Source organism: Pyrgilauda ruficollis, unplaced genomic scaffold (genome assembly GCF_017590135.1).
Source record: "Pyrgilauda ruficollis isolate IOZ18807 unplaced genomic scaffold, ASM1759013v1 scaffold64, whole genome shotgun sequence".
Taxonomy (NCBI): Eukaryota; Metazoa; Chordata; class Aves; order Passeriformes; family Passeridae; genus Pyrgilauda; species Pyrgilauda ruficollis.
In genome coordinates this window covers 2,529,215-2,556,367 of record NW_024528155.1, presented here as the reverse complement: position 1 = coordinate 2,556,367, position 27,153 = coordinate 2,529,215, and the positions used below count along the sequence as shown (strand labels likewise).

The 27,153-nt window shown below is 37.0% G+C and overlaps 1 long non-coding RNA gene across 2 annotated transcripts in view; it reads left to right on the top strand.

The window, feature by feature from the left end:
- The first annotated feature begins 6,124 nt into the window (after positions 1–6,124).
- LOC121362579 overlaps positions 6,125–27,153 on the top strand; it is a 34,582-nt gene continuing 13,553 nt past the window's right edge. The window contains exons 1-5 of one of the 2 annotated variants that reach the window (XR_005956537.1): positions 6,125–6,267; positions 22,390–22,469; positions 23,156–23,169; positions 24,035–24,177; positions 25,329–25,800. This is a non-coding gene — a long non-coding RNA (uncharacterized LOC121362579). Of the gene's footprint in view, positions 6,268–22,389; positions 22,470–23,155; positions 23,170–24,034; positions 24,178–25,328; positions 25,801–27,153 lie in introns of those variants that run through there. The other variant, XR_005956538.1, reaches the window with a different exon arrangement.

The window sequence follows — 27,153 nt, the reverse complement described above, 5'->3', positions numbered from 1 at the left end:
AGGAGAGAGAGTGCATGCAGCGTTGGCCAGGTCTGGGGAGTGCCTTCTGAACAGCAAGCACAGGCAGAGAAGGAAAAATATATATACATATATCTATATATATATATGTATATGTATATGCATATGTTTTATATGTATATATAATTCAACAGATAGGTTTTGCTCATTATCTCCAGGGGATGAAATCAGCTAGCCTGACTCTATGTTCCCCTTTTCAGAATCAATGTTTTCCACCTCCTGGCTGTAACATGTCTCATTGTTGTTACAGGACACGAGATAACATGACACATACACGTTGCTGCTTTCAAGGCAGGAAAAAGGGAAGTTTATTTTTTGATTCTAATATTTATAGATTTCTAAAGGTGACAGTGGATTGGAGGGTGAAAATGTCACCTTTTTAGGGACACTAGACAAACCAACAGTCTATCAAGTTTCTTCTCCTCCATAAAAGAATGGAAAACAATAAGTTGTTTGCAGAAAGTATGTGAGAAAGTTTGATACAAGAATGCAGACATCAGAAGGCTTAGAAAATCTTAAAAATTCAGGGAGACATCCCATGGTATTCTCTTATGTTGTATGTGCTCTGCGTTCTTCCTGATACTTTTCATGGACATTGCTTGAATGAGGAAAGAAAAACAGGCCAAGGTACAGGCTAAAAATGAGTGGGGAAAAAAAAGGAAGAAAGCTGTGCTAATGGTTATACTTGAATTATCTAGAGACATGGCAGAAACTTTAATTAAATGCTCTATATTTAGCAATTTTTGGCAGTTATGATTGATTTATTATGTGTTACATCTGGTCTTGATTTACTGCATTGCATTTATACTACTGTTTTGTTTTTGTCACTTATGTGCTGCATATTAGTCATGAGTTCTTGTGGTTTGCAGTTTTTAAGTTACATTGTGCAAAACACACACTCTACAACTTGAAACCAGGTGTTTCAATATGAAAGCAAATCACTCCAAGATTTACACAAACCACTAGTTTAGCAACCCACAGATTTTGTCAAAATGTATTTGTATTTAGATTTTTTTCTAAAAATGATGTCTCTCTGCAATGAATTTTCAGATAATCATGTTTCTATTTTGTAATATAGATAGTCTTGTATTTATGTATCATATCAATAATCATGTTTATGGTTTTTTTATATGCTTGCCCTGAATCTTATGCCAATAGTTTCAACTCAAAACAAACCCAAAAGTCCTAACAATTTAACAGTGTGATCTATTCATTTTTATCCTGTATTTTAGCTTAGTGGAAGGGGGTTTAAGATGCATGTACATTCACCAAGAAGAAAAACATTCTGAGGATGACCATTAAGTTTAAAAACAACCTGAAGCACAGCATGGCTGTGATGTAAGATATCTGAGATGTTAAGTGTCAGGAATTGTGCGTCTGCTTCAGAGATCAATGTCCTTGTTTAGCTCAAAATGCTAGTAATTATTACAGAGATCACTCAATAGAAAAATAATCTCATCCACAGAAGCATTGAAGTGAGTATTCTGAACCATAATAAATTTCAGTATATTCATTGTGTCAAGCACACTGACAAGGTCACCAAATGCAAAGGAGGTGTTGCAAATATTTTTAGTATGTTCATCACATGAAAGTGATGAAAATGTTCATGATATCTCAAGAAGCAATTACGTGATAGCTGGAAATTCAGAAAGCATTTTAATGCCATAATTATTCTGCATGTCTTTGGTAGTAATAGTTAATGGGGAATTTCTCTTGCAAATGTGTGTTTATATGTTTGCATTTTCTGGAGGCAATTGGTGTATTTCAATCACAAGTGATACACTTAACATTATGAACTACACTTGATTTTCTGAGCTTCTGTGAAACTAAACCGATCTTGTTTGCATAAACTTGATAATAATGATATCAGTACTAAGCTGATTTCAATGGAGTTTTCATTGATTTATTTTGGGATCAATATCCATTTCCTGTTGGTAAGAGAGAGCTGCCCATCTTATAGAATGGATATTTTCATTTTCTTATGTTTGTTTTAGATGGGTTTTCTGTCTTTGGAGTTTAGCATTGTTATTTCTGAATCTTGTTTTTATTGCTTTGTCTTTCCTTTAGAACAAGACCTTCTCTTTATTTTGCCAGCCATAAGAAAGCAAAATGCATCCTGGGCTGCATCAAAAGCAATGTAGCCAGCAGGGAGGACAAAGGGATTCTGCCCCTCTGCTGGCGAGATCCCACATGGAGCAAGTTTTCCAGCTCTGGGGTCACAGCACAGGAAGGACACGGACCTGTGGCAATGAGTCCAGAGGAAGGACACCAAGATGATCAAAGGGATGGAGCACCTCTCTTATGAGAAAAGGCTGAGAGAGTTGTGGCTGTTCAGCCTGGAGAAGAGAAGGTCTCTGGGAAGACCTTATAAACATCCTTCAGTACCTAGTGGGAGCCTACAAGAAAGCTGGAGAGGGTCTTTTTACAAGGGTATGTAATGAAAGCATGAGGGGCAAAGGCTTTAATCTGAAGGACTTGGATGGGGTATTAGGAAGAAGTTAATTTCTGTGAGGGTGACGGCACACTGGAACAGGATGCCCAAAAATGTTGTGGCTGACCAGTGTCTGAAAGTGTTGAATGAGGACAGGGCATTGAACAACCTGCTCTGGCAGAATGTGTACCTCCCCACTGCAGAGGGTGGGAATGGTATGATCCTTAATTCCCTTCTAACTCAAACCATTCCTTGACTCTGTTATTCTGATCTCTGGTCCTGCACTTTTGCAAGGACAGACAGGCTTGAGGCCCGCCTGCACACCAGCTCTCTTGCTTGGTCCTGCCACCTGCCACCAGTGTACACCCCTGCTGCCTCACCAGTTGTTTTGGATAACCATTCCTGTGACTTCGAATGGACAGCTGATACAAACACTTTTAAATACATATTTTACACATTTGTTTTTCAAAAGGTCATTTCTTCAGTACAGTTCTGCCTGGCACAGCCAGTGGGAGCGTGCTGTAGCAAGGGTGTGATATTCAGAGCTAGTATGCTAGCAGAGGCTATTTTGTGAAAATAGTCCTACTTTCTACTAAAATTGTATTAGAAGCAATGTATGAATGGCTAATAGCTAAAATATTTAAAAAAAAAAAGAAAAAAAAAAAAAAAAAAAAAAAAAAAACAAACAAAAAAAAACCCCTAGTAGACATGGCACTTATTATCAGGTAAATTTTGGGTGTAGTTAATCAAACAGAAATGTAATTTTAGCCTTCACTGCTAGGAACCAAGGGACATAAGATAGGCCTAAAATATGTGTCTTTTTTTAGCTATGTGTAGGACCTTGGTGGTTAAGAAAAGGATGGTAGAGAAGAGATATTGAGTCTCAGTCCTGACACTGTCACAAGATGGTCAGCCTCTGACTGCTTTACTTTGTATGGATTTCTGATGAATTTGGATACTTTGAGTGAGAGAAGAGGAAGTGAAAACATTTCAAGTCTCAGGTGTCTTAGACCCCCAGGATCCCAGCTGGTGGATCTTAAGCCTACATTTTTGTGGTGGGGTGACTGGCTGCCAGATGTCCAGCAAGTCCTTCTCAGCAGGGCAGAGGGAGAAAACACAATCAAAGAGATTGTGGTGCGAGATAAGGGCAGGGAGAGATCACTCACCAATTACTGCCATAGGCAAAACAGACTCAGCTTGGGGAAATTACATAATTTATTATGAGTTATAACTTATTATTAATCTAAAACCACCCTATCCCCACCCACCCTTCTTTGCAGGCTTGACTTCACTCCAGATTGTTCTACCTACTCCAGCAGCACAGGAGAATGGAGAATGGGAGGTTCAGGAGTTTTTTCCTCTTCCTAAATATATTTTTTCCTCTTTCTAAATACATTATCCCAGAAGCACATTGAGAGACTCAGCTTTGGCTAGCAGCAGTCTTTCTTGAAACTGGCTTTGTTGGACATGATGAAAGCTTTTTGTGTCTTGCCATAAGACACCTCTGCAGCCCCACCTCCCTCCCCTACTAAAACATTGCTATGTAAACCCAAGACAAATGAGATAAATGAGTAAACACATATTCTGTAATTTTTTGTGCCCACTGCTTCAATTAGAAAGGGCAGGGCCTGTCCTTAAACACTAAGAAACAAAAAGTGACAGCAATACAATAAAAAGAGAAAAACATTGTGGACATAAGGAAAACTGGAACTTTGAAGTGTTACCTCCATTTTGTGTAGTTTGAAGGGTTTGGTTTCGTTTGATGTGGTTTTAGTTGGTATAATCAAGTTGAGGCCTGCCAGAGAAATTGGAATGAATGGTATAAATTTGAATATTTGAAAGACTTAGGAGCTGTGATGAAGCTCCTAATGAACCCTATGTGGGTTTGAATCTGTGAATTCTAATTTAAGGAAAGATATTTTGGCAAAAAAGCATTGAGTATTATAGGTTATTCTTCTTTTCTACTTGGAGTATATCTTTATCTATGTTTCAGTTATCAAAGACATCAGTAAATAGCAACCATCTTTTGTATTGTCAATGAAAGTATTTTGAGATCTTTTTTTGGTGCGTGAATGAGACTAAGAAAATGCAGGATTACAAAGGTAAGAATTGGAAAATGTGCTTAGCTGGAAGGATATATCAAGGACTGTGAAGGAAGGAAAGCACTGGGAAGAAATCTGTTGGCTCTGAGGTATTTGACTTTGTTACTTCTTCCAAAACCAGCAGTAATTAATGCATTGAGTACTAGGTTGAAATCCAGCTTGTAGCTGTGAGAATAAAGGACAGTATAACAAACTTCGCAACTTTTTTTTTTTTTCATTCCTTCCTCTCAAAGGTTCTCTGGTTTTGAAAATATGCCAATCCAGATGTGCAGCCTCTTGACCTAGCTGATTGCTTTTATGAATCATTAGGTAAAGGCTGGGAAAAGAGAATTAAAGTAAATTGCAGCCAAATCCCAGTCATATAGACTGGAAATGGTTAGCGTTTTTTAACCACACAAAGTTTGCCTAATGTCGAGAATTTGCAACAGTTCTACAAAAAACCCTGCAACTTCTTCCAGTCCCCTCTTCTTTCAGAGACTCATGGTTCTCATTGAATTTGACTATTGTCAGGAGAGTAGCTGTTTGAGAGGTTTTGTAAACAGTCTTAACTGAAAATGCAATGAATAAATTTAAAGAAAACTCTCCCTGCTTATAACTCAATGATTCTGCAACTGTTTCTTAGTTTTTACCTTAAAAGCTGCACTGTCTTGATTTGCTACCAGGTATCTCTGAATTCTGGAGATTTAAGAAGATTGCACAAAACTTAAGTTCATTACTCTTTTTGGTAAAATGTTGTGCAGTATCTTTGCTGAGACAGCTCCCTACCTATTGACAGTGACTTCTTTTTCTCCCTCCTGCTCACAAATGGCAAGGTGTGCCAAAATAAATAGTAGAAAACCATTGGAAATAGGCGGCTTTTATTTTTCCATCATGGGAAGCTGATTTCAATGGTATTGACTCAAGCTAAATTATTAGAGGATCTCCTTTTTATTTCATTTCATTTCATATGCTATTAGTTGACATATCAAGTTTATCTCAATTAGGGAAAATGGGTTTCTGTGTTTGTCTTTAAACCATTTCAGCATTAGACTGAAAATTGACAAATTACTTCTATATTGATATGGAGTCAAGAGCAGTATGTAGTAGATCACATGATTTATATTGATCTGATGAACTGTGGTATTTAATTTGCAAAATGTTTGTCTGGTCTTTTCAATTCAAATATTTTCTAGGTGTGCATATAAGTAGGGTTATATTGCATATAAGTAGGGTTATAATAACCCTAGTTATTGTAGTACCACAATCCAACTTATATAATTATGCTTTCAAAATGTTTTAAAATTGTAAGTGAAAAATGCTTGATTTTACTTTTTTTATCATCACATTTCATCCTTTCTATTAAATCACAGATCTACTATTAAGAATAGATAAAATATATAAGGGAAGATCTTACACAAGTTTAAGAAGGTCTTAAAATAAGCAAGAATTATAAACATAAATTCCAATGCCTTTCTGGGGCATTTATCTGCATGGGCCTTCTGAGGTAAGACCAGTCCATTCTATTTTTAACATCATTTTTAAGATAGAACATATTGTGGTTTTTTTTAGAGCAACACTAATGTGTGCAGAATGGTTTCAGCCCTGCAGACTCATTTTTACCAAGCTGGAATGATTCAGTGTTAATCATGTTTTCTAAAGGAGGAAGAAAAGCAAACCTGGTGTTTGCTGTGAATTGGTGAAGATTAAATTACTCGACACAAACTCAGGATTACTTTGGTAGGTAACAATCAGTTTATTTTCACCTGGCACTTTCAAATAATGTAGTTTGGTACTTGTAGCCTCACCAGTTTTAAACAGTTTTAAACACGAAAGAAAATCAGTGTTCAGCAGCCTTGGAGCAGATATAGAAGAGAACTAAGTGTGTTTATTTTAATGTAGTCATAAAGTAGCTGGATGAATCAGACATGTTCAGTTTCTATCTGTATTATATGTCTTATCTTTATGCATATTTAAGGACAGATAAATCAGCAAATTGATTAGCTTGTTAATCTAATCTAAAGCCCTGCGGAGTAGACTCCCCTATTCCTATGCATGGTGTGAAGTGAATTTTCACACTTCTAAAGAATTATATTTTCTGTCTTGTATTTTGGCAGGCTTCATTTGTCTCAGATGAGAAGCTTATGTGTATATTATGCATGTTTATGTATATGTAGTGTTAAGTGAACAATTATGAATACAACTGCTGATGTCATAGTGCACCTGGAAAAAAGCAGAGCTGAACACAAGTCATGACCCTGCTGTTAACATGCTTTATCCTCCCTTTCTCTTCTTTCCTCCTTCGCTTTTGTAAAGGAATGGGGTTTGGATCTGTGCAATTAGATGACAGCACTTGTTCCATGCTGCCACTTCCAGGGGCATGAAGTCACTCTGTACTTCTGCTTCCACTCTCAAGTACTCAGGATCTCTCTGCAGTTTCTTCTATGACCATGCTTTGAGCTGCTGGCTCTGCATGATGTGCTCATTTGTGCTCTTTTGTGCACTTTTCAATGTGGAAGGCTTTCCTCTCCACAGGTGTTCTCCTAGTAAATGATGAAATACATTACTGCAATGATGCAATTCTTTGTAATTATGATGTAGCAAACAGTTGGTATTAAAAAAGTTTCAATCCAATACTGGGGTGGGGAAGCCATCTTACAAAAACAAAAAAGGAAAACACTAAAAAAAAGCTAATGTTTGATTGTAAGCTTCTGCAAAATGCTAGAATTGCCCCCCAATGCCTCTTTGTGCTTCTGCAGCATGGGTGTAACTATGCTGACACTTTTTTTCTTAGTAATATTAGTCTAGTGCTCCCTAAACTCTGAGCAGAATATTAAATCAGATCTGATTAAATTGGGTTCCCTTGATAGAGCAGAAGATTGTTTAAACCTTTCTAATTTGTGACCTATGATTGTACTCAGTTAAATGTGATATTAAGGTCAAGGTCTAACATAAAGTCACAGAGTACACCACAAATTCATTACTACATTTTAATTCATGTAGTGACACATCTAAGAACATGCTTCTTTACCTTTGACCCTCAGTTGTAAAGGAAATCCATCTGTTCTTACTAGGTTATGCAAACCCCTGGAGACTAGCTTGCCAGGGCTGTTAAGGATAAAGAAGGTCAGGATAAGGAGACATCTGTATAAATACTCTGTTATTAATATTCTCCTTCATAACGAATGTTGGTAAAAAAATAAGGACCACAGTGAACAATGTCTCATGACAACATTCAGAGCAGAGGACATATTGAGGGGTATTTATAATGTCCATTCTACTTTGCAGTCTTGCTTGGGTACAATTAAGTGGACCAAATAAGGCACCTAAATTTCCTCCCAGTTAATAGCGACAGGTACTGTCAAGACAGTGATTCAACACCAGTTAGATCCTGAAGAGGCAATACAAAAACTGTCTTTGTTCTGAAAAACAATGTGTGTCAGCAAGACGAAATGGGCACTGAGCAGCGAGAGAAAAACTGAAGGAGAAAAGAAAGTACTAAATTATAGTGACAATTAGAAAGTATTTTATGGTAAGAAGTCCTGTCAATATTCTTTTTATGTACACCACCTTTATTTGGCTTATTCTCTGTATGAGTATTTTCAAAGGTTAAAAAAGGATAGTTTATGCTTTCTTTGCAGTAGCTATTCAGCCGGTACAAGTGTTATGTATTTGGTCGTATCTTGTTCTTGAGCACTGTCAGCCACCTGTCAATCTTCATATTTGCAAAAAAGAAAACACACCAGCCACCCCACTGTGCTGAATGTGATAGCATTGTAATGTCAGAGGACTAAGAGACAGGTGATGGTTTATGATAGAAATAAATCTTTTATGAGAGCAAACTTGGGAGAATTGCATGCTTTTGTATGGAATATATCACTGCACAGCTATCACTGACAATGTTTTCAAATGCATCAGTTTCATAAGGCAAGGTTTTTATTGTGTCTTATCATGTATTGAGTCACTGGGGGAAAAAGGAGAAGGTATATGTTTTTGTATCTATGTAATAGGTAATATATATGTGTATGTAGAGGTGTTCCTGTCTTCATAGATATTTGAGAAGAATTAGACTCCTTTAATGATCCTTAAACTGACTCACACCTTTATGGTACAATTCTGATCGCTACACAGCATGCAATAGTGCTTCTGTGTATTGCATTGTGAAACGGGACTAGGTGCTTTTTGGGAAAAGACTTTAATTTGAATGAGAGGACTTGCAACTAAACTGTATTTCTTGATATACAGTGGGATGTTGCATTTTTGGGCTTCTTTTAATATGTTACCTGTAACTAGGTCACAAAATCATTTTAAGTGGGTTTTTTTTCTGAATATGTATAAAAGAGTCCTATCCTCCCAGAAAGCCACACATCCCACAGCCAGGCAAAATAATTTGAAGAATTTTGAGATTTCATTTTCAAAGTTATATTTTTCCACAATAAAAAGAATTGTCAAGAATCGTATAAAACTCACAAACATCTGTTTTGCTTTTTGTAGAAAAAGCCGTGATACGTTGGAAAATTTCTGTTCCAGAAAGCCAGAATGTCATAACAAACCTAGCAAGCAGAGTTGCAATTCTAGTGTCCCCTCAGCTGTGTACCCACATAATGTACAGCGCTTTTGTCATTCATTTTCTAGCCTGGCCGCACATTAAATAATGAGTATAATCCCCACCCAGTTTTTTTTCTCATTAAAGTAGGAATCACTTATGTTAAAATTAATGTTCAAGGCAGTCAGCTCCACAAATACACAGGCTTGATAAGAAAAAAAAGAAGTTATTTTTCATTTCCTCCAAAGTTTTATGCAGTTCTATGCTACCCTTTCCCTTTCTTCTCATACTGCTGCTATGTTTCCTCTTTCATATTGCAGTTGCTTATTTTACCAACACAACTACCCTGTGCTATATTTGGTTATGCCTTTACCAGGGATTCATGGCAAGGGTCAGCACACAGTCATGTAACCCAAGGGACAGACCATGGGTGGCAGTGTATTTGTTTGCAAGGCGATCATATGACAGGTAAATTGTTTATCTTGATAGCTGCTCCATGATGGAGCAGTGGGTTTTGAGGTCCACATGCTGAACCCTGGACAAAGGTCTGTGAAATGAATGGAAAATGCAGGTGTTTAGTTTTATACTGGAAAAGAAAACCCAACAACAACAACCAACCCCCCCCCCCAAAAAAAAAAAAAACAAACTCAACAACAATGACAACAACAACAAAACCCAAACCAAAACAAAAACCCAACCAACGAAAAAAAAAAAAACCAAAAAAAAAAAAAAACCCCAAAAAAAAAAAAAAAAAAAAAAAAAAAAAAAAAAAAAAAAAAAAAAAAAAAAAAAAAAAAAAAAAAAAAAAAAAAAAAAAAAAAAAAAAGAAAAGAAACCCACACCAAGACATTCTACCTCTTGCATGAAGATCCATGCCAAAATCCTATAGAAATGTCTCAAAATTCTGTCCAGCTGCATAAGGGCAGTGGTTAGGGTGCTTCAGTGAACCAAGGGTATGAATGCCCTGCATGTGACATCTGTTTTAGTCTCATGGCACTAAGCTGGAGTGCAGGTTAAAATAGAATACACTGACAGGCAGATATTGGGAAGGATCCCAGTCTAGCCTGGTCACAGTTGAGCTTATTATCCAGTTAATTCCATCTACCAGTCCTGGAAAGTGAAACATATTATTTCATACATTCTTTTGCCAAATAATTCCCACTAGGAAAACTACAGGCTCTGTAGGCTTCAGCTTGGGGGTGTTTCTTCTGTGAAGTGGCTGGGTTGTGTTTCCTGTCTATTGTGTTTGAGCTAAAACCTCAAATTTTGTCTTTTTGCACAAACATGTGCTTTCAGAGACCTCTTTCTGCCTTTATTTTTTTTAATAAAAGGTATGATTATTAATTAGAAAAGTCAGTGGAAGGAGCAGGAAGAAGGGAATTTCTCAACCCAAACAAATTACCTCATTCACATTTTTTTACCACTCTGTTTATTTGCATGTGGTTTTTCACACTTTTTTAAAAATCCTCTGAGTCCCATCTGGCAAGCAGCACAAAGTGTCTCTTCCCAAAACTCCCACTCTAGGAATGCTGTGTGATGCCAAAGCACAGGATGTGTTAATGTGAAGGCCAGAGCTAGCCTGCTCTGCTGTCAGTTCATCCCCTGCCAAGCCTTGCTCTCCACAGCACAGACACAGGCAGTGGAGAAAAGTCAACAGACATAGCTCAGATCAGTAGTCAAAGCTTTGAGAGCTATCCAAATGGTCCAAGTACTCATCCAAGCGACCAGGCATCTGAGCAGATCCACAGTAGTGCTCATGAACCTGCTCCAACTGTAAGGTTTCAGGCTCCAGAGTTTTCCCTTCCCACAATTTCCCTTCCTTCTGCCCTTTTGCTAGAGCTGTTGCCTACTTCTGTTTGTTCCCTTCTGCAGCCTGAGGTCTCCTCTGCTCCCAGAGGGTGACCTGTCCCTGTGTGGCTCAGCTGTGCTGAGGAAGCAGGGAACTGGGCTTCCCATTCTGTTGGCATTGGAGCTGCTGCCTGCATTTTTGCAGGCTATGTGAACTTGAAGAACTAATATGTTCTGGCATCGAGCAGTACTGTAGTCTGTTGGTGTATTTATACAAGCCTGAGAACTTGGTTTGAGATCCCACAAAAGGAATGGCTAAAGAACAGATCTTTTAGGATAATGGCTTGGCGTCTTTTTTTTTTTTTTTTCCTTCCATGCACAAGCCCTGTCTAGCCTTTAGGACAGGCAGAAGGTCTCTCACTAGTAGGGTTTTAAATAGAACAATCTGAGCCATATTAATGGCTGTAAGAAAAAGTCTGGATATCACTATATCTAAGTGTGTAGTAATTTTTTTCCCCACATTGGAACTGAAGTCGCTCTAAATGGCCACCCTTCATTTGCGATGCTTCAGACTGACCAACTGAAGAGGATAAAATAGGGAAACAGTCATATTGCTGTTTACTCACAGGGTTATTAGTGAAAATAGCCTATATTTCTCTCAGTATTTTAATAAGTTGAGAAAATTACTATGAATCTCACCACAGTTTAGAATAGCTTTAAAATAGCTGTATGCTTGTAATTAATTTTATAAACATCTATGTCTATTTATGTGATTATGAAGATATCAATTTTATCAAAAAGTGATGCATGCAGAATGCTCCTCTATTTTATCCATTTTCCTTTCTAGATATTAAACTAAAAAAGAGACTAAGAACCAGAATCTAAAACCCTAAATGTAAGTAGCTAATTGCAATTTCATAAGGAGAATGAGAGCCAAAACTGTTTCACTGAAAAGTAGTAGGTCATAATTTTTAATATTATTTTTATTTGATAATACAGGGAAAAAAATTGCTCAGAAATATTTCAGCTGTACATTTCAGAGGGTCTGCACATTTAGAAACTATGATACTAGGACAGAAGTATTTCTCTTGGTAGTAATCCTGTAGCAAACATGTTATTCAAAGGCTGGGAAATTGAATGACCCTTTCTGGAGAACAATATATAAAGTAGGATCTCAAAAAGATTTTTACTGACTAAAAAAGGACTTAAAAACATAGTCTTGGATATAGATGCGTATAAAACTTTGTAAGAACTATTGTAGAAAGTAATATTTACATTTTTCAATATTTTAATATTTTTATTATTTTTAATATTGTCACTATTTTTAATATTTTCACTCAAGATTGTACTTTTGAAAAGCCTATTTCTCTCTGAAAGATGGCGTTGGAAATCTCTTTTTTGTTTACTTTGGTTCACTTTAGTTCTTCCCCACTCCATGCTCCATCACTTGGATTGCCCTACTAGTTTCTTGTCCCTGCTGGAAGGCTACATCCCATCTCCAGGGGCTGTTTTCAGAAATTAAGGAGCACTGGAGAACAAGGACAATCTCTTCAAATGACCTATCCTTTAACTGTGACCCCTGCTCACACAAACTAGGTCAGCTGGATTGTCCCTAAAAATGAGTCAATTCTAATCATCTTAGATCACTGTCCTTTAAATCTACAGAACATATTAGTGTGCAAATTATTATAAGTTTAGGGCAGCTGAGATTTGCTTACTAGAAAGATCTGCCAAAGATTATTTACTAATTTTTTCCTAAAATAAGCAATGTGGATAGAAATCAATTTAATCTCCAGAGTAGATGGAAAACCACACCAGTTCATGTATCTGTGCTATATACATAAAGAATAAAATTTTAAGGAGGGAGGATATGCAATGTGTGTAAGTAGATGCAATGGAAAAATTAATAAATATTACGTTAGTTAGAAACATATGTGAAAACAAAAGGGAGAAGGGTACCATGAGAAGGAAAACAGTTAAGTGATTAAGTCATCCATGTGGTTTGCTATACCTCTTTTAAAATTCTTCTGTCTTTACATTATTAGCAAAACCTATTGAAAATTAAATATTTCAGAGCAGAATATTTTGTTGAATGATTTGAAAAGGAAGAGAGCTGGGGTATGAAACATGCCTGAAGGAAAGAGGAATATGATGCTGAACAGGCTCAATAAAGTACCAGGAAATGACAGAGGGAGACAAAGCACAGAAAAGCTGCAAAAACTGAGGGATCTCCATTTAGAAGACAAAATTTAGAAACATAAATTAAAAGTAGAGAGTGAAAAAGTTGGTAAGAATACTTTTAGACAGGATAAATACAGTTAGAAAGACAATGAAACCCTTATTGCCTTTTTTGGGAGTATTCTAGATCTACCCTTGGGCTCAGACTGAGAGAAAAATATGAGCATTTTTTCTATATATTGTAAGAGACTAATGAATAGATTTAAGAGTATTCATGTGGTCAGTGAAATTAAAAAAAAAAAAAAAACTAGAAGTGAAGTGTGAACTGGGTCCACAGGACAAAAATAAAGCACAGAATGAGAAATGCTGTTTATTCTTAGATATTTTGGAAGGCACATAAGTTTGTGATGAGGAATGAGCACTTGGAGGGTTACAAATAGAAAGACAGAAATCATTATGACAAAAGAGATTCCATGAGCCTTTGGCACCTTCTACAGCTATTAATTAACTATTAAGCCATTACTGTTTTTCATGAGAATCACAAAGCTTTGGATCACATGTTCTGTGAGAAGAGTCCAAGGAATGGTCAGAAGAATGGCTGCTCCCATTTATCAGGAAAGATGAGGCTTATGAAGACAGCAATGCTGATTGATGACTTGTTTTCGTGGGGATGAAATTAGCATGAATGGGATGGATGAGAGATGAAAATTAGGAGCTGCAAGTGGATTGTAGGACCTACAACATCCTCCATGTAGACCCCGAAGGAGCAGAACCATTATCTGCTTAGTAAAAAGAAGACAAAACTGAATATAAAAGTGTTTTGCCCACTATAACAAACTTCAACCATTATACAAGACAAAATTATGAAAAAGAAATTACTTCTGAAGATTTGACCTTCTCTTCCTACTTTCTGTGGATATCTGAAACAGGAACATGGACTGCGCTAGTTAAACATGTTGGAATGCCCAGTTTTTCAATTTTTTTTCCCTACACTTTCAAGTTTGAACTTCCCTTAGTATTTTTCCCCCTTTATACAGATTGCCTTTAGCAGATTTCACATGCTTTAACTTAAATATTTAAGTTAAAAAGCACTTGCAGTAGTTCTCACTTGTCACAATGGGGTTTATATATTTTCACACAATCCAAACTGCCTATGTAGATGAAAGCCAAGAGTGGATATAGAGCACTGGAACAGAACTTCACACCTCATCTACTTTTAAAATGTTGTTTCCTTCACACAAGTAGAAAGGAAAGTATTTTACCATTTCTGTCTCGAAAATCCACATGCTAAAGAACTAGGCTATCTATGCCACAAAGAAGAAAATACTTATTCATTATAAAGTACGCTAGCTACAAAAAAAAGCTTCAATGGCCAAAAATCACTGATCTCCCAGATGCCTGGTGGATATTAGTACCTATATGTTCAGAGATGTCCCATGTTAAGAACTTGATTCATGAAACAAAGATTGAATTTTTTAAGTACTTTTACAGTTGTAATAGCAAGGAATGTCTGATTGAGCATAAGAACTAAGTGAAAATCCTTTTGTATCATGTTTAAAATATTCAGGAAAATGAGAAAGATCATGGTTCTTTCTGGTGAAGACCAAACAGGCTTTACCATGAGGCCTGAGAGATGGTCTTGAGGGTTAGCACATAGCAGTCTATGTGGCCAGTGACTGGGAAAACTTAATCTTTAGCTACTGTCATGGTCAAATTAAAGTGGAAAATTTTCATGATAGTCAACGTAATATCAAGCATTGAAAAAAGAATGAAAAATATTTGAAAACTGGCTAAAAAAGTTTTAAACAAAAGCAACGTAAGTATCTTTGAATAAATTATTTCAAAATCATGTATATTAATTTATCTTTAGAAATCACATATCAACTATTTAGAGATAGCCATATATGTCTGTTAGGTCGGATACCACTGTAAAAAATTGAAAGTGAAGAGATTTTTATGATCTCTTCTTAAAATTAACACATAAAGAATAGATTAAATACTGAATTTAGAGGACACCTTAATTCTAACTACTGAGGGTAAAGTGAGAAGTCTTTTGGGGTTAATTTGTCATTTACAGATTATCTGCTTTTGTAGCTATGCAATTTTTCCCTATGATCTTCAAGACGATGCTTCCTTCTTAGACTCTACCACTGAAGTTGGATCTATTTGAAAACTGACAAACAGAAGGAAGTAATTCAGACTAAGCAAGAGAAACAATGTATTGTGCCATGTGCAGTTCCTGGATCTGTAAAGTTATCATCAAAAATCACGGATGTCTAGCAACATTAACATTATTAACATTTATGTTTGATTTTGAATATGTCCTGGCTGCAGACATACAGTTTTACTCAGAGCATTCTTATGTTTTCATTCTAGTATTCCTTATGATGTTTCTGTCATGTATGCAAATGATATCTAATGTTGTGTAAAGCATTCAACTCAAATGTCTTTTCTTCCACAAAGAATCATGACTGCTTCTTCTTGGTTCACTTCTAAAGCATACATTTATTTTTAATCATTTTACTTAAAAGTCATGAGAGTCCTCCCTCTTGCTAGCTGTTCATTTCATTTGCTTTCCTCTGTCATGAGCCTTCAGGGATTATTCTTTTTCCTTGCATTCCTGAAAGTGGAATTTGCCGGGGTCTGATAAACACGCATTTCATGAAAACACTGGGAAGGGAGAGCTGGGTCAGCAGGGTAATCCCAGCTGCCAGCACATTTAACATACCACAGAGAAATAAGAGTCAACAGCAGTGGGATGGGAAGAGCAAAACAGACCTTCAGCTGAGACTTCCCCTCTCTCATATGTTCCTTTAATATTATATCAGGGAGTTGCTTGCACATGGATATATTTCCTACAACTGCCTACACCTGACCCTATGTCACAGATGATGTGATCTCAGCTTTATTGTATCACCTCTGAGAACTGTGGTGTACTTTTGAGTGACAAAAGTGCTTTAGGATCTAATGCTACCTGAACCTGGATAGGATTGTATTCAAACAGGGCTGTGTGCATACCCCCTGTGAGGGAAGAATTAGAGGGTTTCAATTAATGTATGTCTGGTTATCTTCACTGCTACACAGCTCAAGATAATTTCATATGGAGAAATGACATCACACTTTGTCCATTTAAAAATTCAACTGAGAGACAAACTGATGCCAACTAAAGAATAATAAAAAACCAACACCTGACTGGGAGGACAGGCTGATATACCACAGGGCTGTGCTGCAATCCAAGCAGCCTTAAAGCGCTGAGATGAGCCAACAGGAACCTGGTGAAGCTCATTCAACAAGGCTAAGTGCAAGTCCTGCACCTGGAGATGAGAAACCCTAGAAGCCAGTGTATGTAGGGGGACACTCAGCTTTGCAGAAAATGGCCCAGGGTGGGCACCATGTGGGACAGCAGAGCAGACCTGTTGCCAGAGTGAAAGGTATCCTGGGGTACATTCAGAAGAGCTTTGCCAGCAGGTCGAGGGAGGCGATCCTGTTCCTCTTCTCACCTGGAATGCTGTGTCTAGTTCTGGGTTCCTCAGTACGAGAGACATAGAGCTTCTGGAGAGAGCCAAGTGGAGGGCCACCAAGGTGAGGAAAGGACAGAAACCTCTTTCCTAGGAGGAAAGACTAGGAGTGCTGTGAATGTTCAACCTCAGAACAGAAAATTCAGGGAGTCTCATCAAAGTATTTACGTACTCAAAGGGAGGCTGCCAAGAGAACAGAGCCAGGCTCTTTCCAGTTGTGCTCAGTGACAGATCCAGAGGCAGTGGGCACAAACTGAAACATGGGAGACTTCAACTGAACATCAACACTAAATTACTGTGAAAGTGACTGAGCACTAGCTCAGGTTGCCCAGGGAAATGGGAAAGGTGGAGTTTTCATCCTAGAAGATATTCAACAGCTCTCTGGAAACAATCCTGAGCAACCAGTCTAGGTGCTTCATTTGAACATGAGAATTAGCTCTCCAGAGCTAATTCCAAATAAGCATTTCTGTAACTCTGTGATTCTGCAACTCCGTGATTCTGTGATTCTGTGAGCGTGATTCTGTGAACGTGCTGTATTTATTCCAAAACCAATGAACCAGAGAGATCTTAGTGGAGTCATTGAACAGTTATGAGCAGAATTTCCTGTGCTCTCTGGGAGAAACCATATTGCTATTACTTCAGCACTAATCTTCACACAATATGTTAGAGTGCCCTGGTGCTGTAGGATCATCTATGAAATGTTTAACGGTGCTCACAAATATGTTTTTCCTCACTGTTATGTTGCACCTGTTCCAAAATATTCTTTCACAGACTATCATAGTACAGTTTTCTTGATACCTGCTACGTTTACTTCCAGCCATTCCTAAAATCCTTTCTCCCGCTTTATTTGTTTTTACTTCATTTAAATTAGATTCATAAGGTTAAAGATGTTTTTTCTTGCATGTACATTAGCAGAAGCAATATATAGTGTTTATTTTCTTATCATTGTTTTGAATACCTGCTCACATACGATTTGATCCTAATGGTAACGTCAGTGGGGTTGGGAAAAAACAAGGTGTCATGTGGATTATCAAGGACTTTCAAGTATTTTAAGCAGTGCAGACTGAAAATGTCTCTTCCACCCTGGGCAACAACTCTAGTTCACAATGCCATCTGTAAAATTAAAAGAATAATCTGTTATTTTTCCTCATTGAAACTCTGTAAAGCTTTCAGGATTTTGTAGGAAGGGAGAAGAACCCATTAGCTATCTTTGCTGGACTCCTCTTCAGAAAGGGGCATTTCTTTGTGATCCTCAAATTTACAAGTTTTCAGATATCCAGCGCAGTTCAGACTACTTCTTCAACAGAGGACATAGGAATTGCAGATAATGCATTATTGTATGTTCTAATTTCTTGTACAGAAATTACAAGAATGCAAAAAATTTCAAACTTTGCACACAGCTACCATTAATTCATCAGTAAAAACAATAGAATCAAAAGTATTAGGCCACAACCATCAGTGTTCTCTCATGGGAATGACCTGCGAGGACAAGCCTCCCCCTCCTTGGTTTTTTTTTTATATTTCTTTTTTATTAAAGACAAAGAAGATTTATTTTCCTTGACTCATCCTAATATTATTCATACTTTAGAGTAGGAAGAACATTCATATTCTATTTTCCTATATAACTTATATTGTTCTATGTGATGGTGTAACTGAAGAGTATTGTAACATGTACACACAGAGGACAACAGTCTTTTAGTTGTGGGTTTCTCCTTAACTTTGACATTTCTTGACATTTGAGTAGCTCACCATGTAAATTCAATACTATATGAATACAGGATTTTTGTCATTTAAGTTCTGGAAGTTTTTCCTATTCTTTCAGGAAAAAATATATATGAGAGAAAGAGAAAATTCTAGGGGATACATAAGATATACAGGGACTTTGAATCTTTTCAATTTGCAAATAATGTCTTTAATTTCATTTTCAAGGTAAGTGTCAGGGCAGTCCATGAACTCAGTTGTTCTTGTTCAACACTACCAGAACAGAAAAATCTCAAACCATTTAAACAAAAAAAAAAACCAACAAACCTCTTTCATCTCCACTTTGCAACTTATATATTAAAATATCAGCCACATTAAAAGTACCACCTCAACCAGCATTAGCCTATTTATTGCCAGAGAGATTTGAGGTAATGCTGCTTCAATTAAACAGTGGTGATTACTGTCCACCATCACTAGATTCAGTTGATATGTTGGGTGATGGCACCTCATCAAATGCAATATTTAAGGCCTGTCTTTCCAAACACGCATAATATACAAAGTACCACAGATCTGCCACTATTTCAAATGGAGGGCAAAAATCAACTGCCTCAAAAACTTAATAGGAAGGACAAGTATTTACCAGATGCAAGTAAGTTGCTGCTCTTGCACTACCTGTTCCATAAATTTCACATGACTTTAGGTGGCAGGTAAAATGTCCTTTTGTGGAATATGCTGTGGAAAAATTCACACTAAAGAGTCTAAAGTTGTCCTCATGGGACAGAGAGAATAAAACTAAGGGTTTATTCATGTTTCAGTGGGAAGTGAACTCCAAAAAAGAGTAAAGGTTTCAAATGTCATGTCAGTGAGCATCGTCCCAAATAACTGCTACATATATGAAGAAAGGATATGGTGTAGACAGTGTCTTTCAGACATCGCTTTCACCATCACTTCTGCTTTTCCTCTGCTTCCTCAGCCTCAGCCAATGCTGTGCCCACAGGGCTTAGAGCAAGGAAGCAAAACAAGGGACAGAAGGAAAACAGTTCTTCCCATACAGCTTGCTTTGTTCTTCCAAGCACAAGGCAACAAATACCTATTTAATCCTTTACATGTTTGCAAAGCATTGCATTCAGGAAAGCTTTCATAAATAATACCTCCCCAATGACTAATTATAAATGCTATTACACAAATGTGAGGAAGTAAATCTGTTTTCCAAGGTTACAGAGACAGCATGTTTCTCTAACGTGAGTGCTTTGCTCCAAATCTGATGGATACTTTATGTCCTATAGAGAAAACAGTAATGATATGTGATTTCATGCAACAGACACTCAACGAGCAAGACCTGGTTGCGATGTTCTCTGCTCACGTAACTTCAGAGAGACTGCCGGGAAAGGTGGTGAAGGAAAGAAATGTACATCACATGCGTTTTTGACTGAACAAAATCACACAGAGGGTCTAACCAAACATTTGCACATTTGCAACACTATAACTGCAGGTTTGGTTCCTCTTATGTTTTCTTAGGCAAAGACACTTCATTAAATTCTGCAATTTATTTCCTTAGAAAAGGTTTTGGAGTTTTTTTTTGTTTTGCTTTTTTATGGTTTTTTACGTGGTTGGTTGGTTGGTTTATTGGCTGGGTTTTCTGTTGTTTGTTTTTTTGTGGGTTAGGTTTGGATTTTTATTCAAACTAATAGTTTTCATTGTCATGAATCTCAAATAACTGCAGAGACATTTTTTAATTGTTCCAAGTGCTCACTTTTGGGATGAAACCAAATATGGAAAGTTGCCACCCTATAAATGAGTGATCTGTTTTGAGTGTGTGAGTTTTACAGCCATACAAGTGCTCCGCTATGTTTACATGCCTATATTTCAAAGCACCGTATGTTTTATATAATGATTCACGGCAATATCATCATGCCAACAAATGGCATATTTTGTGTATTTATGTTCATTAAGTGGTAAGTCCAAGAGTGATTTAACTGTTGCTTCTAGCCCTGATCTCGTGCAGCACACACTGGAGAGGCAGAGTGACTCAGGGCTCTGGTTGCCTGTCTCTGCGTGCAAACACCAGTCAGCTTTGATGCCATTCGCTTACAGCACTTTTCAATAAGTGCTAAAGAATTGCTTTTGGAGCTGGGGAAAGCTGACAGATCCCCTGTGAGATTAAGTGAACACACTTGCCAGAACAGAAAGGAGAAAGAAAATTTGTTCAAGGCTTGCATGCTTTGGCTTGCTGCTGTCGGAATAGAGCTTCCGTAGGTGTTAGCAGTAGGAATGGGCTGTGATTTAAATAACTGCTTTTATATACTTAGTAAATTGTAAGTAAAGAGTAACCAGATTAAGTTCTGATCCATTTGTTTTTCAGGGCACTTAAACCCACCAATACAGAACTCACCTAAGCTCCAAGAACTCCAAGACCAAAATGAAATGCATTGACATTTTTTCGTAGTGAGTTGTGAAAGATAGGTGAAGATTTAAATCCTTATGCCCATATGTGAGAATTTAGACATATCATTTTCTTCCTTATGGTCTGGCTATGTCTTAAAGATGTATTCAGAAATATTCATTTCATTCTGGTGGTGTTATTCAGTCCTACTGTTGGCTTACTTGTCAAGGACAGGAATGCATAAAAAATAATAATACTAAAAAACCACTGTGGATTCACATGCCAATCTTTCTCACAGGTACAGTTCTATCACCTTTTTAAAATCTGTCTGTAGATTCATTGGACGTGTAAATGCATTGAGACAAACTTCAGCTATAGAAAGATTTCTCTCATCTTAGTTTTCTGCTTACACAATGGAAACAATTCTGTCTGAATTAATATCCATATGGAGTCAGAATGAGAATAATTTGAATCAATGACCTTATAAAAAAACTTGAAAAGAAAAGTATTTTCTTTGCAGAAATGCTTCATTAAACACTATTGCTTGGAAGTGTTACCCAGGGTGCAGTAATAAGAAAGAAGAACACAGAAAAACCTGTGAAGAATGCTTATGATATTTATGTAATGTTTATTGTAACTCTTTGTCTCTTGCTCCTTGCTTTTCAAAGACATAATTGCTGAAGAGGAGTCTCCTGGAGGAGGTTGTCCTCCTGGCACTTTCAACTACTAATTAGGCATCCCTTCTTACTAGAGTCTAACTTATTAATTAAATTAGTCCTGATGTTTTCAGCAGCTTTTCTGTGGTTCTGAATGACAGGATGAAAAGAGTTCATTGAGGTTATTGTTTCTCAAGGTTTAACACAAGATCTGTGTCTTCTTGTGAACTGGAAGCCAGCATCCAAAGGTGTTTAAATCTGGGCTTGTCCATGGGCCCTAGGCAGACTGAGGTAAATCCATAAAATAAGAAGCAACCCCTTTTTTTAAAAGTAATTTTATGTAAGCTAAACCGTAGGTGTTCTTAAATAACCAAGAGTGATTTAATGTACTGTAACTGTTTGCTGATTCACAAGTCTGAGATTAGGCATATCACAAGTGGGTTGTTGGTGAGGCTGTTCATTATGTTTACAGTGTCTTTTGGGGCATCATGGATGATTAGGAGGTATGATGTAGGTGGGCAAAGGTTATGTGCAAGCAGTGACAAATCTGACCTGTTCTGTATGGTCATGGAACACAAAACAAATACATTTAAATTCCTCCATTTGCCTTTGTATAGTAGAGACCAAATGTAGCTCTATACAGGGAGGCAGAGTGAGCAAATCACTGTGCAGGGAGGCAGCTAATTGCTGAACTTGATTGCAACTGCTAATCAGAGTCACAGGGAAAAAAGTGTTGGGAATTAATTAGGCAAGGACCTTCAGAACAGCAGCAGGAAGCCTCCAAGTGACCTTTATTTACAGTCAGTTAAACAGAAGTGTGACTAAAAATGCCAAGGAGCAAATCAGATTATTAATATTGATTGCTTAAAGAAAATGAATAATTTAGGAGCAGTTAGAATAAATATGCAGTGACAGAGATGAAAGAGCACAATGTACTGCCTTTCCAACATTCATCTATCATGCAGCAGTGCCCCTTCACACAGAAATGGAGAATTTCCACTATCACAAAACATAATTAGTTTCATGACCCAGCATGATTGCTGTATTGGTGCTACAAGAAGTGTTTCTTTATTATTATTATTATTTTCCCAGGGCAGCAAGATGTAGAGGGAGGCACAGGTCTGCTCAACAGTAGCTTTGCTATTGGAACTTTTCAATGAGATCAAATTCAGGTACCATGGGATTACCTTTTAGTTCTTTGTCAAAATATAGCAGAAATATGAAAAGTCATTTATTCAGACGTACTACCAGAGTGACCATTTTTAACAAAGCTTAAAAGTATCTATAAAATCTCATAGTCCTAAAGTCCCACTCCTGCTATTCTACACTCTGGGCTTTTTTTTTTTTTTCCCAATGATTTTTATGGTGATTATTTTTAATTTCTCCTCCATTTTCCCTAATTTTAGTCTTATACCCTAATAAATTGGCCTGATAGGTTGCAGGAACATAAGAATAGATATTTTGCTTATTTTCAGTGGGGAGTTGTACAGTGGCTTTTTTTGTTTGTTTTGTTGTGGTTTTTTTTGTAGTTTTTTGTTTGTTTGTTTTGGGTTTTTTTGGGTTTTTTTTTTTGTTGTGTTTTGGTTTTGGTTTTTTTTGTGTTTTAATTTACAGATTTGAAAAATAATAATGTCATAAAATATAATAACAAAATCAAAATATTATTATAGTACTGAAAGTACAAGGCAACAATAAGATATCTGCATGTATATTCACCTAATCAATCCCATTTTCATAATATTACCTGAAAAGGAAACTGGGTAGCACTACTGTATGTCTTATCCTACTTTTTTTCCTTTTTTCTTTATGTCAGCTGTTTTCCTCATCTTATTTTCTCTTTTTTTTTTTCTTTCCCCAGGAAAGGAGACAAAGGTATATTTAACCAGGAGAAGCACACAAATATAAGGCAAATTTTTTTCCCATCATTTTGCTGCTACTCTGTCCAATGACTTTTAAAACTGAGATTGTGAAGAAAGAGACGATTGTGTAAATTTCCTTTTTCCTCTGAGAAAAAGAGTCCTACAGAATAAGTTTTCAAAAGATGGTGCTTAGATTAGTTGGGCAATATGATGGCTGTATTTCTACCTTTACTGTTAATGGTCTCAGAGGTGGTGGCGCACTGCCTGTTGTGCTGCCTTTGACTACACAGGGGAATTTTCTGTTGGCTGTATTTTGCTGTATTATATTCATATAAATTAACATAAGGTCTGATGACAGCACCCATCTGATGATTATGACTCAAACCTTCATGATCATATGTGCCCTCATGCAGAGGAAATGCATACATGGTGCAGACAAAACAGGTCAGCGCATGTTTTATGTGCGTAATGTATCTTTGGAACATAGCTCCATGGGGCAAAATTGTACTTCAGGCAAAATTTGGGTGAATCAGGGAAAACAGAGCTTTTAGAACACAGTCCTGCCCCTTTCACCTGAAAACTGGCTGTCAAAGGCTGCCAAATGTGAATGAACAATGCAATCTGTGCAGAAAGGAAACCTGTGCTGGTTATTCATAAACTCCTATACCTTCGGTCCTGTGTAAGCACTGCTTTCTTATGCACATTGTGCTTGTTAAATGTGGGAAGGTGTACATGCAGTAAGGCAAGTAGGAGTACACTGAAATCAGTGGTATGAGGAGCCATAAATATTCTAGTTTTCATTTTCCCTACTGCCAGAAAAATAATTGCTTATAGATGAAACAATGAGTTTACATCTCAGAGAATTGTTTTTATTTCAGATGACTTCTACTATTTGCATTAAAGTGACTGCTGTGAGTCCCCAAAAATTACAGAAACTGATTCATATTCTTTGGATACTCCTCAGTGAAACTGAGTGATGATACCAGCAGATTAATAATGCAAGTTAAGAAACAAAGAACAAGTAAGTCATGTTCTCAGCGTGAATATAAATATATTCCAGCTTTTTAAGACCTTACTCATGTGAGTTAGGCACATTGATTTGAATGAAACTATTCAGATGTACAACTACTCATATTTTGAACATTAATATGACAACAGACTACATTCATTCTACATTCACAGTGTGGTGAAAGAATGAAGTGCTAAATTTTATCCCATATATGTAGTTTTAATTAAGTCCCTTAGCATTGAAGTTACTCTTCATTAACAAATGATATTCTTCTTTATCCTATGGACCATAGAAACATTCACAACATATGATGAATAGACAAGGATAACACTAATGCATGAATAACATTAAATCTGGCATCAAGAATTTGTCTTTGCATGTGAAATATGACTAGTTTAAATGCAATTTTTTTAGTTAATACTAATACAATTTTAGCTCATATGACAAAATGAATTTAGTTTGATTGTGAACTTTAGCTCATATAGTGAATTACATCCTCATCTTAAGAAGAGAATATATCTGGCAAATGGATGTTATTGAAAAATTAGTTACTTTAAAACATACCTGACCTGGCTTACATCCACCAGATTCATGCCATCTTTGTGAGCCTCCTAGTCACTTGATGTCACAGAAAAATGTGAACAGAAAGAGAGCAGATTAAATGAGTTTCATTTTTATGTTAGGCATGCAAAGATGCTTGGTGACCTCTCATTCTTTCAAAGCCATCTCATTATGAAATCCTCTGTGAAGTTTGGGGGGAAAAACAGTTGACATCTCAGCTCCAGCTTGGAAGCAGTGCAGGATGGGGATAGCAGGCAGCCTGCTGCTCTGGCCAAGTGGCACTGGCAGCATGGTGTGGGAAGCCAGGCATGGCCCTTGCCCACACAATGTGACACCTGGCTCCTTTTCAGTCTGTGCTGTTCATCTCTCGCTTTCATGAATACTGTAATTATAATGGTTGCCACTTAAAAGTCAGTGTTTGCCAAGACCTGTCACCGAGCAGCTTCTGAAGCACCAGAGCTTTGCGGGAAACAACTGTGTGGTATCTGTTGACAAATGCTGGCTTTTAAATGGCACCCACTGTAAAGGAAGCCCTCTCAACCTTCTCTAACTACATCAGTGAGAAGTAAATTATTTGTTTTTTCACATACCTTTCTCTACAGCCTTCCCCTGGTGTGTGAAATGTCTGTTACTTGAGAGAAGTTCAGGATCTTCTTGAGAAGTGCCGCCTCTGAAAGGTCCTTTTTGCTGAATAAGACATTATTATTCAGGGGATATTCTTTATTTCTTCTCTGCTAACTTATTCCTGTAAATTTTAAATCAACATCTAACAATTTTTTTTTTGTAATATATAACTTCTATTCAAAGAAAAAATTTTTTTGGAGGTGTGTTAAAATTATTACAGTAGTTGAAAGATGGGTTACTGGTGATTTATAGGTGATTTGAGCACTGAATGAGCTGCTGTTTGCTCTCACATCATGCCAAGACTTTTCACTCTCCTTTCCAAAAGAGGTTGTTCTGCTTTTCATTGTGCCACAGAGTAATGTCAAGTTATTAAGCGTCACTTGACACAATGGAATACATATTTTAAAGAAAAAAGAACACAAATATACCTTTTTTGGTAAAAAAAAAAAAAAAAAAAAAAAAAAGACAAGCTCTTTTAACAGAAAACAATCCATGTTTAACAGGCCAGTGTGCTGCACTCAGTAATGGAGGGGGCAGAGGCAGACACTGGCTGAAGCAAGTGGCACAGAGAGTCTTCTGCCTACTTCTTCTCTTCCTCTGCTTGCCATCACCCAAATGCTGCTGCAGCACTCAGCCTACCACAATTGGAAGCGTGGAAAGTGGAAAAAAGGAGTGAGATGGGTGGGCTAAAAATTAAGAATTTATACATGGAAGGACTGTTAGTTCCAAAATTATTCTTTCTCTCCATGGCTCTCACTCCCTCACTGTTTAACTAATCAAATTGTGAAAGTACATAAGCAAATGCCAAAATCCCATGATATTTGAAACATGTGTCTTGAAAAAAAGCATGTGTTAAAGTGTTTTCTGAAACTGGAATAACAATAATGGGGCTTGGGGAATGTCAACAATACTCATAAAGGAATTTTACTTTAACTCAGTGGAAGGCTGTCATCATTACAGCCCAGCCAGCTCTCCGCTAAGTCACCTTTCTTTTAAATTTACCTTGTAAGAAGCACTCAACACTGAGTGTTAAAAAGGCACTGGCAAATGTGGAAATGGATTCCAGACACCCTGATATGTGAGCATATTAATGCTAGAGCAAAAATTTTGATTATTTCAATGGCATTACACCTCAGAATAATTTCTCATACCCAAACAGTATTTGAAAAATCCTATCATATTTCGAATAATGGTCTAATCCCGAATAATTCTGGGAATCCTTCATCTCATGAAATTTGTGCTATCACGCAACATGTAGTGGATCAGAGTCTTTGTGAGCCAGATAAATGACAGAGAAGCAGAGCAGTACAGGCACCAGTCTGTACGTGAGAGGCAGCCACAGCCCAGCAGACAATTTAATCTCATCCATTTTCCAAACCCAGCCTGCATTATTGCAACACTGACTGATGTCTCAGTGTAATAAAGTACCATCCCTAGAATGGTACATGTTTCTGTTTTATCCCTTTGTTTGTACACAGATTAAAGCATGTTCCCCATTGACTGTAACCTATAATTGAATCAAGGCTTCTGTCACTGTCACAGACAGCAGGATTGGGGCTTGAGTGGTTTATGAGCATAAGCAGCACAATCTAAAGATTAAACTTCATCTTTGATCTTGAGGCTGTGACCATGGATTTTCTGTTGGTAACATATAGAAAGAAAAATAATAGAAAAAATCATGAATGAAAGACCTGGAGGAAAAAAGAGGTTAGCTGGGGATCAAAGACACTTTTGTTTGGTGTGAAATTTTGATACAAACTAGTTAGTTAAAAGAGTGGAAGATTTTTATTGGTCAATTTTTTT